Source organism: Pteronotus mesoamericanus, unplaced genomic scaffold (genome assembly GCF_021234165.1).
Source record: "Pteronotus mesoamericanus isolate MK-2021 breed Mesoamerican mustached bat unplaced genomic scaffold, CSHL_Meso_final contig_58, whole genome shotgun sequence".
In the NCBI taxonomy this organism is placed as follows: Eukaryota; Metazoa; Chordata; class Mammalia; order Chiroptera; family Mormoopidae; genus Pteronotus; species Pteronotus mesoamericanus.
The window spans coordinates 5868356-5881091 of record NW_026555205.1 but is presented as its reverse complement, the minus strand read 5'-3'; positions in this window follow the sequence as shown (position 1 = coordinate 5881091).

The window sequence follows — 12736 nt, the reverse complement described above, 5'->3', positions numbered from 1 at the left end:
TAATTATACCCATGTATGATGTGCATCCCTATTTTTTCCCTCAAAACTGTGCAAAGAAGTGCACGTTAAGCACAGCAAAATATGGCATATCTACCAGAGAGAGATGGGAGTCTGCTAGAAACCCAGAAGCCTTCTTAAAGGGCCAGAATACAAAACCTCATTTGCAGCCACTTACCCTGAGTTCTTGCAGATGGGGGGCGGATTGGAGTGGACTAATGAGGAAAGACTGAGTTGTGTGGCTCCAGGGAAAGAGCTGAAGGGACAGCCACCAGGGTCCTTGTGCTGAGTCCCTCTCCAATACCACAGACACCAACTTTCTAGGGCAGAGGACTCCTTTCCCTACAACATCAGCCTATGGAAATGCAATAGCCCCACACCCCCATCTCTCTGTTATCCTTCCCTGTGGAGCTTACACCGTCTGGAGGAGTCAGCTGCCGGTATGCAAGGTGTAGAGGTCTGGGCGGACTCAAGGAGTGTTAGAAACTGAGTGGTGTGGCTCTGAGGCGGGGGCCATTTCCTCTACCTTGCTGAGAGCCTGAGTGGCATGACCTCCTCACAGGAGATCCATAGCCCCACCTTCCTTACTCCCAGTGGTTGGCCCTAATGGACTCAGGCTCTCAAAAGGGTTTAGGCAGAATCTGAGACAGGCTGAATTGTGTGGATCTAGGACAGGGGTCATTTTGCCCTTGCAAGTCTGAATGGTGCAGAGCTCACCCTTTACATGGCCAAATCTTCATCTGTTTAGGCCTGATAAACTATGCTGATCTCCCCCTGATGACTCTCTGAGACTCTGACCCATCACAAAGATCTGGAGACACCAGCAGGTGGCACCCACACTTGGTGTACCCTGTGATATTGCTGAGTGGCCTCAGACCCAGTGCTAGCACCAAGTCTGAATCGGTATCAATCTATTAAATAACATCCACCGCAACCTGGTTTTTCACTGAGAACCTACCTCACTCATCTCAGGTACTGCCAGAGGCTGTTTCAGTGATTGATCCTAACAGGCAGCCAGCAGGCAAAAACAGGTGAAGGTGGATCTCAGGGTGTCTTTGGCCTTTTGCTGACAAGCTTCCAGACTCAGTATTGGTAGAAGCCAGCCTTGGTGCATAGCTTGGCCTTTACCACAAACAACCAGGCCCAGCACAGGCAGCCACAAACTTATGTATTGCTTTTTAGCTCCAAACAGCTTGCACAGAGCCAATCATAGGCAGTGTCTGACATTAACCTATACCACAGTTCCTCCTGAGAGGCCCTAGTACCTACATAACCAGTGACAAGCTTCAGGAAACATAATAACAGTATCCAATTAGCTTCACGAGTAGAACATCCAAAGAGAGATCTCATCAGGCACCAGAGCCTGCTAAGGCAAATCCTGCTTCATGTGTTCAACACCAGCATAGCAGCTCATACACTGTCACTGAGGTTGGTCTTCACAGTCAGTCAGCCTAAGGGTGACCCCATGCATGGATAGGCCATGAGCAATGAAAACTCAACTACAACAGGAGGGCTCATATAACCCACACAAAGAACATTCCTGGAGCCCCAGCTCAGGTGATCAAGAAGAATGCACCACTGAGTCCCACAGGATACCTACTGAATAAGGCCACTCTACCAAGACTGGGAGATGTAGCAGGCTTACCTAATACACAGAAAAAAACAGAGGCACAGCCAAAATTGCAAGACAAAGAAACGTGCCCCAAATGAAAAAATAACACAACTATCCAGAAAAATAACTGTATTAAATGGAGTCAAGCAATCTACCAGATATACGGTTGAAAACAATAAATATAAGCTTGCTCAAGGAATTTAGTGAGAAATTTCACAGCATGAAAAAAACATAGAAAACATTTTAAGAAATCCAGTCAGAAATGAAGAATACAATATATAAAATGAAGAATACACTAAAAAGAATAAACAGTAGGTTAGGTGAAGCATTGGGTCAAATTAGTGATTCAGAAGACAAAGTAGCAGAAAATACCCAATCAGAGGATCAAAAAGAAATCTAATAAATGGGGATAGTTTAAGAGACCTTTGGGACAACATGAAGTGAAAAAACATCCACATCATAAGGGTACAAGGAGAAAAGAAAGAACTAGAAATTGAAAACCAACTTGAAGAAATAATGACTAAAATCTTCCCTGATCTGGTGGAAAAAAAAAAAAGACATGCACATTCCAGAAACACAGAGAGTCCCAAGAAAGATGAACACAAAAAAGCCCATGTCAAGACACATCATGCCTTGGCCAGTGTTGGCTCAGCTGGATGGAGCATTGTCCCCTGTCTCTGTCTCTGTCTCTTTCCCCATACACACCCTTCCTCTCTCTCTAAAAGCAATGAAACAATGCTCTTGGGTGAGGATTTAAAAAGAAGATAAATGATAATTGAAATTCCAAAGGTTAAAAACAAAGAGAGAATCTTATACTTCATGCAAATGGAAATGAAAAAAAAGCTGGGTAGTAAAACTTGTATCAGACAAAATAAACTTTAAAACATACAATCTCCCAAAATTGAATGGAAAAGAAACAGAAAATCCAAAAATACCCATTACAAATAATGAAATAGAAGCAGTAACAAAAAACCTTTCAATAAACAAAATTCCTGGACAAATGACTTCACAGGTGAATTGTACCAAACATTCAATAAAGAACTAATACTTATTCTCAAAGTGTTCCAAAACAGTCAAGAGAAAGAAACACCCCCAATCTCATTTTTATGAAGCCCATTTTACCTAATCCTAAAATCAGATAAAGACACTACAAAGAAAAAATTATAGGCTAATATACTTGATCAACATAGATACTAAAATCCTCAACAAAATATTACCAAGCTGGATCCAGCAATACATTGAAAATATCATACATTATGATTAAGTAGGATTTATTCCTGTGGTGCAAGGTTGGTACAATATCCATAAATCAACCAATGTGATACACCACATAAACAAAATGGATAATAAAAATTATATGATCACATCTACAGATGCAGAAAAAGCTTTTAAGGTCCAGCACCAATTTATAATAAAAACTCTCAACATAGTGGGAATGGAGGGAACATGTCTCAACATAATAAAGGCCATGTATGACAAACCTAATGCCAACATAATTGTTGAGAAGATTTCACCCAGCACCCCAACTCCCTTCCCTTCTGACAGTTGTCACTCTGTTCTCTGTATCTATGAGTCTGTTTCTACTGTGTTTGTTAGTTTATTTTGTTGAGAGAGAAAAATCTAAAAAGATTTCCCTTAAGATTAAAAACAACACAGGGATGTCTATTTTCACTGTTTTTATTCTACATAATACTGGGAGTCTTAGCCAGAGTAAAAAAAAAACAGGAACAAGAAATAAAAGGCATCTAACTTGGAAAAGAAGAAGTAAAGTTGTCATTATTTGTAGAAGACATGGTACTATATATAGAGAACCATGAAGATTCCACTAAAAATCTACTAGAACTGATAAGTGAATTCAGGAAAGTAGGAGGATACAAAATACACATCCAGAAATTGGTTGCATTTTTATACACCAATATTGAACTACCAGAGGGAAACTAAGAAAACAATCCCTTTTACAATTGCATAACAAAATTAAAATACCTAGAATAAATTTAACCAAGAGTAAAAGACCTGTACTTGAAAAAGCATTAAACACTGAAAAAAAATTGAAGAAGATACAAAAAAAAAATAAGAAAGAAAGAATATAGCGTGATCATGGATAGGAAGAATTGACATTGTTAACATGTCCATACTACTCAAGGCAATCTACAGATTCAATACAACTGATATCAAAACACCAATGACATATTTCACAAGACTAGAACAAATAATCTAGAAATTTTTATGGGACCACAAAAGACCTAGAATCACCACAGTAATCATGAGAAGAATAACAATGTTGGAGGTATCATGTTACCTGATATCAAACTATACTACAAGGCTATAGTAATTTAAACAGCATGGTACTGGCATAAAACAGACATAGAGATCAATGGAACAGAATAGAGACCCCATAAATAAACCCATAAACCCATTCCCTTATGGTCAATTAATATTTGGCAAAGGAGGCAAGAACATACAATGGAGTAAAATAGTCTATTTACTAAAGGATGCCGGGGAGATTGGGCAGATATGTGCAAAAAATTAAACACCTTGTTATACCATATACAAAAATAAACTCAAATGGATTAAGGACTTAAAAGAGTAAGACTTGAAACCATAAAACTCCCAGAAGAAACATAAGCAGTAAAATATCATATGTTTCTTTAAGTAATATATTTCTGATATATATCCTTAGGCAACAGAAACAAAAGAAAAACAAGCAAATGGAACTACATCATATTAAACTTTTCTTCATAGCAAAAGAAACCATGAACAAAACAAAAAAGACAAGCTATTGAAAGGAAGAAGCTATTCATAAATGATACATCTGATAAGAGGTTAATATCCAAAATATATTAAAAAGCTGTGGCACATTTACACAATGGAATACTACTCTGCCATAAAAAGGAGAAATCTTACCTTTTGAGACAGCATGGATGGATCTGGAGTGCATTATGTTAAGTGAAATAAGCCAGTCAGAGAAAGACAAGTACCATATGATTTCACATCAATGTGGAATCTAATGAACAAAATAAACTCACAAACACAATAGAAACAGACTTATAGATACAGAGAACAGAGTGACAACTGTCAGAAGGGAGGGGAGTTAGGGTGCTGGGTGAAAATGGTGAAAAGATTAAGCAAAGAAAATAAAACTCCTAGACACAGACAATAGCATGGTAATAGCAGAAGGAAAGGGGGTGGGGGTAGGAAGAAAAGGGTAAAGGGGGGATAAATGGTGATGGAAAGAAAGTTGACCTGGGATTGTGAACACATAATATAATATATAGCTGATACACTATAGAATTGTATGCCTAAAAACTATATAATTTTATAAACCAATGCCACCCCAATAAATTCAATAAAAATAGAACTCCTACAACTCAATGCCAAAAAAGACCCAATTGAACTACACAGTGGGCAAAGGACCTTAACAGACATTTTTCTAAAGAGGACATACAGATGGCCAATGGACATGAAAAGATGCTCAACCTCACTAATCATCAGAGAAATACAAATTTTAAAATCACAATGAGATATCATTTCACACCTCTCAGAGTGGCTCAATAAATCAACAAACAAAAAGTTTGGTAAAAATGTTGAAAAAAGGGAAACTTCGTGCACTGTTGATGAAAATGCAGATTGGTGCAGCTACTATGGAAAACAGTATGGAGTTTCTATAAAAGATTAAAAAATGACTGCCTTATGACCTAGTAAATCCACTCTGGGCATATATCCAAAAAGAGCCCCAAAACATGAATTTGAAAAAATATATGCACCCCTATGTTCACTGTAACATTATTTACAATAGACAAGGTATGGAAGCAATTCAAGTGACCTTCAATAGACAAGTATAAGAAGTGGTACATATATACAATGTAATATTACTTGGTCATAAAATAAAAAAAGAACTAAGTCTTACTGTTTGTGACCTATAGAGTTTTATGCTAAGTGAAATAAGCCGTTCAGAAAAAGACAAATACCATATGATTTCACTTATATGTGGAATCTAAAGAACAATATAAACAAAGAAGCAAAACAAAAACCAAACTCATAGGAAAACAAAGAATAGGTAGTGGTTGCCAGAGGGGAGAGGTTTAGATGACTGGGTGGAAAAGATGAATGGATTGAGAATACAGATTGGTAGTTACAGAATAGTCATAAGGATGTAAAGTACAGCATATGGAATATAGTCAGTAATATTGTAATAATTATGTATTGTTCCAGATGGGTACTGGAAATATCTAGGAACACTTTTAAAGTATATCATTGTCTAACCACCATGCTGTACACCTGAACTAATACAAAATAATGTTGAATGTAAACTGTAATTGAAAAAAGACAAAAATAAAAATAAAGAATACAGAGATTTTAAATATGTAAACATAATACCTGACAATAGTAAAGAGCTTTTGAAAGTAGAAAAATACATGAGTCATAATAGAACAAATTGATAAATTAATCTTCATAAATATTTAAGACTTCTGCTTTTCAAAATCATTCTTAAGAGAATGATGGGGAAAATATTTGAAAATCACACATCTGAGAAATTACTTGTGTCTAGAATACATAAAGAACTCTCAAATCTCAATAATAATAAAACAAACAACTCAATTAAAAAAATGGACCATGGTAGAATAAAAACATGTACTTGTGTAAGCTGTACATTGGTATATAATCTTATACAGCCCACAATGAAAGTCAACTTGACAGAATAAAAAATTTTAAATGTACTTTGCTCTTCAATACAGCAGGTCTTTTTTTATAAGTACTCTATTTTTTTCATAGAAAAATGTTTCCATGTGTACAAATAGGCATGCACAGATGTTACTAAAACATTTATAATAACAAAATATTGGACATGATTTAAGTGTCCAATAATTGAAGAATTGTGAATAAACTATGGTTCATTCATCATTCACATTCCATTGAGCTATATATAATACAGCAGTTAAAATGAATGAGGTACAACTATGTACTATGCCATGAAAAGAATTCTGAGATCCATCAGTAGATGAAAGATGCAAGTTTTATAACAAATATAGAGTGTTACCTTAAAACAAAGTGAAACCATGTATTTGTACAATATATGAAGTCTGTCTGGAAAAGTCAAGCCTTTGTTAATATAACTAGAACAGTTTACGTGACATCAGTGTAACCTGGCAGCCAAGGAGAGTGTCCTGGAATGCGCATGAATGAACAAGGATGATTTCATTCTACTAGTCAGTGGGGGTGGTAGATGCCATTGCATGAACATGTATACCGTGTGGCCATTACATTCAACATGACTGAGCGGATAGCGTGATGAATCTGCATCAAATTTTGCATTAAGCTTAAACATTCCTTTGCGGAAACTATTCAGATGATTCAGAAAGCCACAGCTATGGGCAACTGTTGATTGGCAGCTTCATCAGACAACGCACCTGCACATGCATCATGTCTCGTGCAGAGTTTTTTGGTGAAACATCAAATCACCCAGGTGATTCAATCTTCCTATAGTCTGGATTTGGCACCCTGCAACTTCTGGCTTTTCCCAAAACTAAAATCACCTTTGAAATGGAAGAGATTTCAGACTGCTGATGAGATTCAGGAAAATATGACGGCGAAGCTGATTGCAATTCCCAAAAAGGACTTTGCAGAGTGTTTTGAACAGTGAAAGAGACTCTTGGGAGAATTGAGTGAGGTCCCAAGGTGCCTACTTTGAAGGGGGCTGAGGCATCATTGCCCTATGTACAATTGATCTTGTATCTTGCATCTTCGTCAGTAAATGTCTCTATGTTTCATAGTGCATGGCTGGATATTTTATGGACAGACTTTCTATTTATACATGTAAGAACACTTGATCTCAAGATGTAAGATCTTGGAGGATCAAAAGATGGTGGAGGAGTGAATGGGAGTCACGCTGACCTCCTCCCAAAACCAAACTGGAATTGCAACTAAATAATGGAGTAAGAACCTGGAAAGCAGTGGAGCGATAGTGGGAGAGAAGCCTTGGTGCTGCAGACAGTGTATTCTACTCTCACACATCCCAACGGGTGGGAATTGCGGTGGAGGCTCGAGACGGTGGGCTCGGTACCCACGGGCACTGGCACCAGAGGGACATTGAAATGGCCAGTTAGCTCCCCCCGAGAAGAACGGGGTCTGAATCATAAACGGGAACCCCTAAACTACAGCAGCTAAAACCAAGAAAATACAGACAAAACGCAACCCCCAAAAAGCTCAGGGGCGCTCTCTGCCAGAGACAGGTGGCTGGGGATGCAAAAAGACATTTACAGGGCAAACGCAAAAGTTGCAGCGGCAGCCACCCTCCTTGATCGCTGGGTAGAGGTGGCAGCAGGGTGGGCTGGTGCCTGGGAAAAGACTGGTGAGGAAAACTTTGTGAAGAGAACTGACACTGCGGCCGGTGGAGCCCGGGTGATAACGCAACTCCCACTCTGCAGCTACCATCTCGCTCAGGCATAAGGGAATCAATTAACCTGCCTTTTGTGCGCTCCGCACACAGCTTATACGCCTGTGAGCTGCGGGGCTGAGTGCAGACTGGCTGGGAGACCCTCGAGGAGAGACTGGAGAGGGAGGCGTTGGGGAAAGATCGGGAGGAGGAACCAGGGAGTCCCGACTCCTTCTCCTTGCCATAGTCTCCATTGCGCGGGAAGAGGCCACACCCCCAAAGAGCCAAAAGCCGAAAAACACACATAGACACCCTCAAAACACCCAGTGCAGGCACGCACACTTGCGCCGAGTGACCGGCGAGGGTTGGCGAGCGTCTGTGTGACCCACGCGGGCTGGCGAACGCTTGCACCTGCCGGCAAGGCCTCATACAGACTGGCACCAATACAGCCTGCGAGGGAGTGCACAGAGGGGCAAGGGCAGGCGTAAATTGACCTGCCCGCTGCGATTGCGGAGCGGCCCACAAAATAAGTAGAGCTGCCCAGAGTCCCTGGAGGAGAGACCAGAAACAGAATTAACCGGAGAGTCCTAGAGCTGATTTCCTCCCATTTCCATAGTCCCCATTTGGCGAGGGCAAGCAACGCACCCAAAGAGCCAAAAGCGGGGAAAATACACAATAGAAGACCCTAAACTGACCAGTGCCACGAAGCTCGCGTGCCAGGGGGGCCAGATGAGTACGGGGGGCCAGGGGGGTGAGGTCGCGAATAAGCCCCCTGGTCTGGGGCAAGCACATGCGAGCCCAGGCAGGTGGGGGACCCTGCCACGCTGGGAATGCGCTCAAGGAGCTCTCGTGAGAGCGCAGAGAGATCCCAAAAATAGCCCAGCCCTGACCGAAGGGGTCACAGAGCTGCTCCAAGCAGGAGTCAGACACAGGCATGAGACTCCTGAAAGGCTCAAACAAACAACCCAAGGCCCTATAGGGTCAACAACTGAGATAATCAGAGGCAAGCCCAGAAAGAAAAGTAAAGGACAAAAACACTTAACAGACTCTCACAAAAATGGGAAGAAAAAGAAGTTCCCGCCAAATGAGTGGGAAAGGGGATTCCCCACAGAGAGAGCTAAATGAAATAGAGGCAAGGGAACTATCAGATATGGAATTCAAAACAATGGTTCTAAGGAAGCTCAATGAGCTCAGCCAGCACAAAGATAACTATGAGAAACTGCAGAGAAACTACGAGGATCTTTCAGCAAACTATATCAGCCTGGAAAAGAACATAGAAACTATCAAGAAGACACAAGAGGATATGAAGAATACCATTTCTGAATTGAAGAACACAGTAGAAGGAATCCAAAGCAGGCTGGATGAAGCCGAGGATGGAATCAGTGAGATGGAAGACAAGGTAGAAAAAAGCTCCCAGAAAGAACAAGAAATGGAAAACAGACTCAAAAAGAATGAAGAGGCATTTAGGGAAATGCAGGACAACCTGAAACGCAATAATATCGGTATAATAGGGATAGCAGAAGGAGAAGAAGAGGAGCAAGGAATAGAGGACCTCTTCAAAAAAGTAATGATGGAAAATTTCCCTAATTTGAGGGGAGAAAGGCTCTCATGGATCCAGGAGGCACAGAGGACCCCACTCAAGAGGGACTCAAGGAGGTCCACTTCAAGACACATCATCATTAAAATGGCAAATGTCAAAGACAAACAGAGAATCCTCAAGGCAGCAAGGGAGAAGGAGAAAGTAACATACAAGGGGGCCCCGATATGCCTAGGAGCTGACTTCTCAACAGAAACACTACAAGCCAGAAGGGAATGGCAACAAATATTCCAAGCCATGAAAAGCAAGGGTCTACAGCCAAGGCTGCTCTACCAAGCTAGGCTCTCCATTAAAATAGAAGGAGAAATACGGATTTTCCCAGACAAAAGAAGGCTAAAAGAATACACCTCTACCAAACCAGCACTCCAAGATCTGCTAAGGGGACTGGTTTAAGCAGATGAAGGAAAAGAATGAGACAGAGAGGAACACAAGTACAAAGAGAAAAGATGAGTAAGTTTCTATCAGTAATATCTCTCAGTGTGAATGGACTAAATGCCCCAATCAAAAGACACAAGGTAACTGAATGGATAATAAAACATGACCCACACATATGCTGCCTACAAGAGACCCACCTCAGAGCAAGAGACCTACACAGATTGAAAGTAAAGGGATGGAAAATAATATTCCAAGCAAATGGGCATGAGAAAAAGGCCTGGGTTGCCATACTTGTATCAGACAAAGTAGATTTCAAAACAAAGGCCATAAAGAGAGACCCAAAAGGGCACTTTATCATACTTAAAGTAAAAATCTATCAAGAAGACATCAACATTGTAAACTTATATGCTCCTAATATAGGAGCCCCCAAGTTTATAAGGAAATTGTTGGATGACTTCAAAAAAGATACAGCCAGCAACACACTGATAGTAGGGGATTTCAACACCCCACTGTCAAAAATGGACAGATCTTCCAAACAAAACATTAATAAACATATCGTGGCGCTGAATGACACACTGAATCAAAGAGACTTAACTGACATATAGACAACCTTACATCCCAAAGAAGAAAAATACACATTCTTTTCAAATGCTCATGGCAGTTTTTCAAAGATAGACCACATGATAGGACTCAAAGCAAGCCTCAGCAAATTCAGGAAAATTGAAATAATACCAAACGTTTTCTCAGACCACAAGGCCTTGAAACTCAAAATCAGCCTCAAACAGAAACTTCAAAAATTTGCAAACTCATGGAGACTGAACAGTACGCTATTAAACAATGAATGGGTCAATAATGAAATAAGAGAAGAAATCAGAAAATTTCTGGAAACAAATGAAAATGAACAGACAACTGTCCAAAACCTATGGGACACAGCAAAGGCGGTCCTGAGAGGGAAGTTCATAGCAATTCAGGCTTACCTAAAAAAGATAGAAACATTCCAAATAAAAGACCTAACACTACAACTTCAAGAACTGGAGAAACAACAACAATGAAATCCCAGAGCAAGTAGAAGGAAGGTAATAGTCAAGATGAGAGCAGAACTGAATGACATAGAGACAAAAAGAACAATTCAGAGGATCAACCAATCCAGAAGCTGGTTCTTTGAAAAGATAAATAAAATGGACAAGTCTTTAAGCAGACTCATCAAGAAAAAAAGGGAGAGGACCCAAATTAATAATATCAGAAATGAAAGAGGAGAAATAACAACTGATACCACAGAAATACAAATGATCATCAGAAACTATTATGAACAATTATATGCCAAGAAATTTGAAAATCTTGATGAAATGGACAAATTTTTAGAAAAGTATAATCTTCCAACACTGAATGGGGAAGAAACAGAAAGCTTGAACAGATCGATAACAGCTGGGGAAATTGAAGCAGTAATCAAGAAACTCCCAGCACACAAAAGCCCAGGGCCAGATGGTGTCCCAGGAGAATTTTACAAAACATTTAAGGAAGAGCTAACCCCTGTCCTTCTCAGACTATTCCAAAAAATCCAAGAGGAGGGAAGACTCCCAGACTCCTTCTATGAGACCAGCATCACCCTGATCCCAAAACCAGATAAAGACCCTACAAAGAAAGAAAACTACAGGCCCATTTCGCTGATGAACATAGATGCTAAAATCCTGAACAAAATATTGGCAAAGCGCATCCAGCAATACATTAAAAAGATTGTCCACCACGATCAGGTGGGATTCATCCCAGGGATGCAGGGATGGGTCAATATACGCAAGTCAATAAACGTGATGCATCACATAAATAAAAGAAAAGACAAAAACCACATGATCATCTCAATAGATGCAGAAAAAGCATTTGATAAGGTACAGCACCCATTTATGATCAAAACACTCAGCAAAATGGGAATAAATGGGGCATTCCTCAACGTAATAAAGGCCATATATGAAAAACCTACAGCTAATATCATACTCAACGGGCAAAAACTGAAAGCTTTCCCACTAAGATTGGGAACACGACAAGGATGTCTGCTCTCACCGCTTCTTTTCAACATCGTATTGGAAGTCCCAGCCACAGCGGTCAGACAAGAGAAAGAGATAAAAGGCATCCAAATAGGAAAGGAGGAAGTAAAGCTATCATTGTTTGCAGATGACATGATAGTGTACATAGAGAACCCTGTAGACTCTACCAAAAAGCTCCTCAACCTAATAAGTGAATTTGGCAAAACAGCAGGATACCAAGTCAACATTCAGAAATCAAAGGCGTTTTTGTACACCAGCAATGCAATAGAAGAAGAAGAAATCAGAAAAAAAAATACCATTAGCAAGAAAAAAGATAAAGTATCTAAGCATAAATTTAACCAAAGACACAAAAGACCTGTATGCAGAAAACTATACAACATTGAAATAAGAAATTAAGGAAGACACAAATAAATGGAAGCATATACCGTGCTCATGGATTGGAAGAATTAATATCCTCAAAATGTCATACCACCCAAAACAATTTATAGATTCAATGCAATCCCTATTAAGATACCAATGAAGTATTTCACAGAAATAGAACAGACATTTCAAAAATTTATATGGAATCATAAACGACCCCGAATAGCCCCAGCAATTTTGAGAAAGAAACACAAAGTAAGAGGGATCACAGTACCGGACATCAAACTTTGCTACAAAGCCACCATACTGAAAACAATCTGGTACTGGCACAAGAACAGACCCATAGAGCAGTGGAACAGAATAGAAAGCCTAGAAATAAGCCC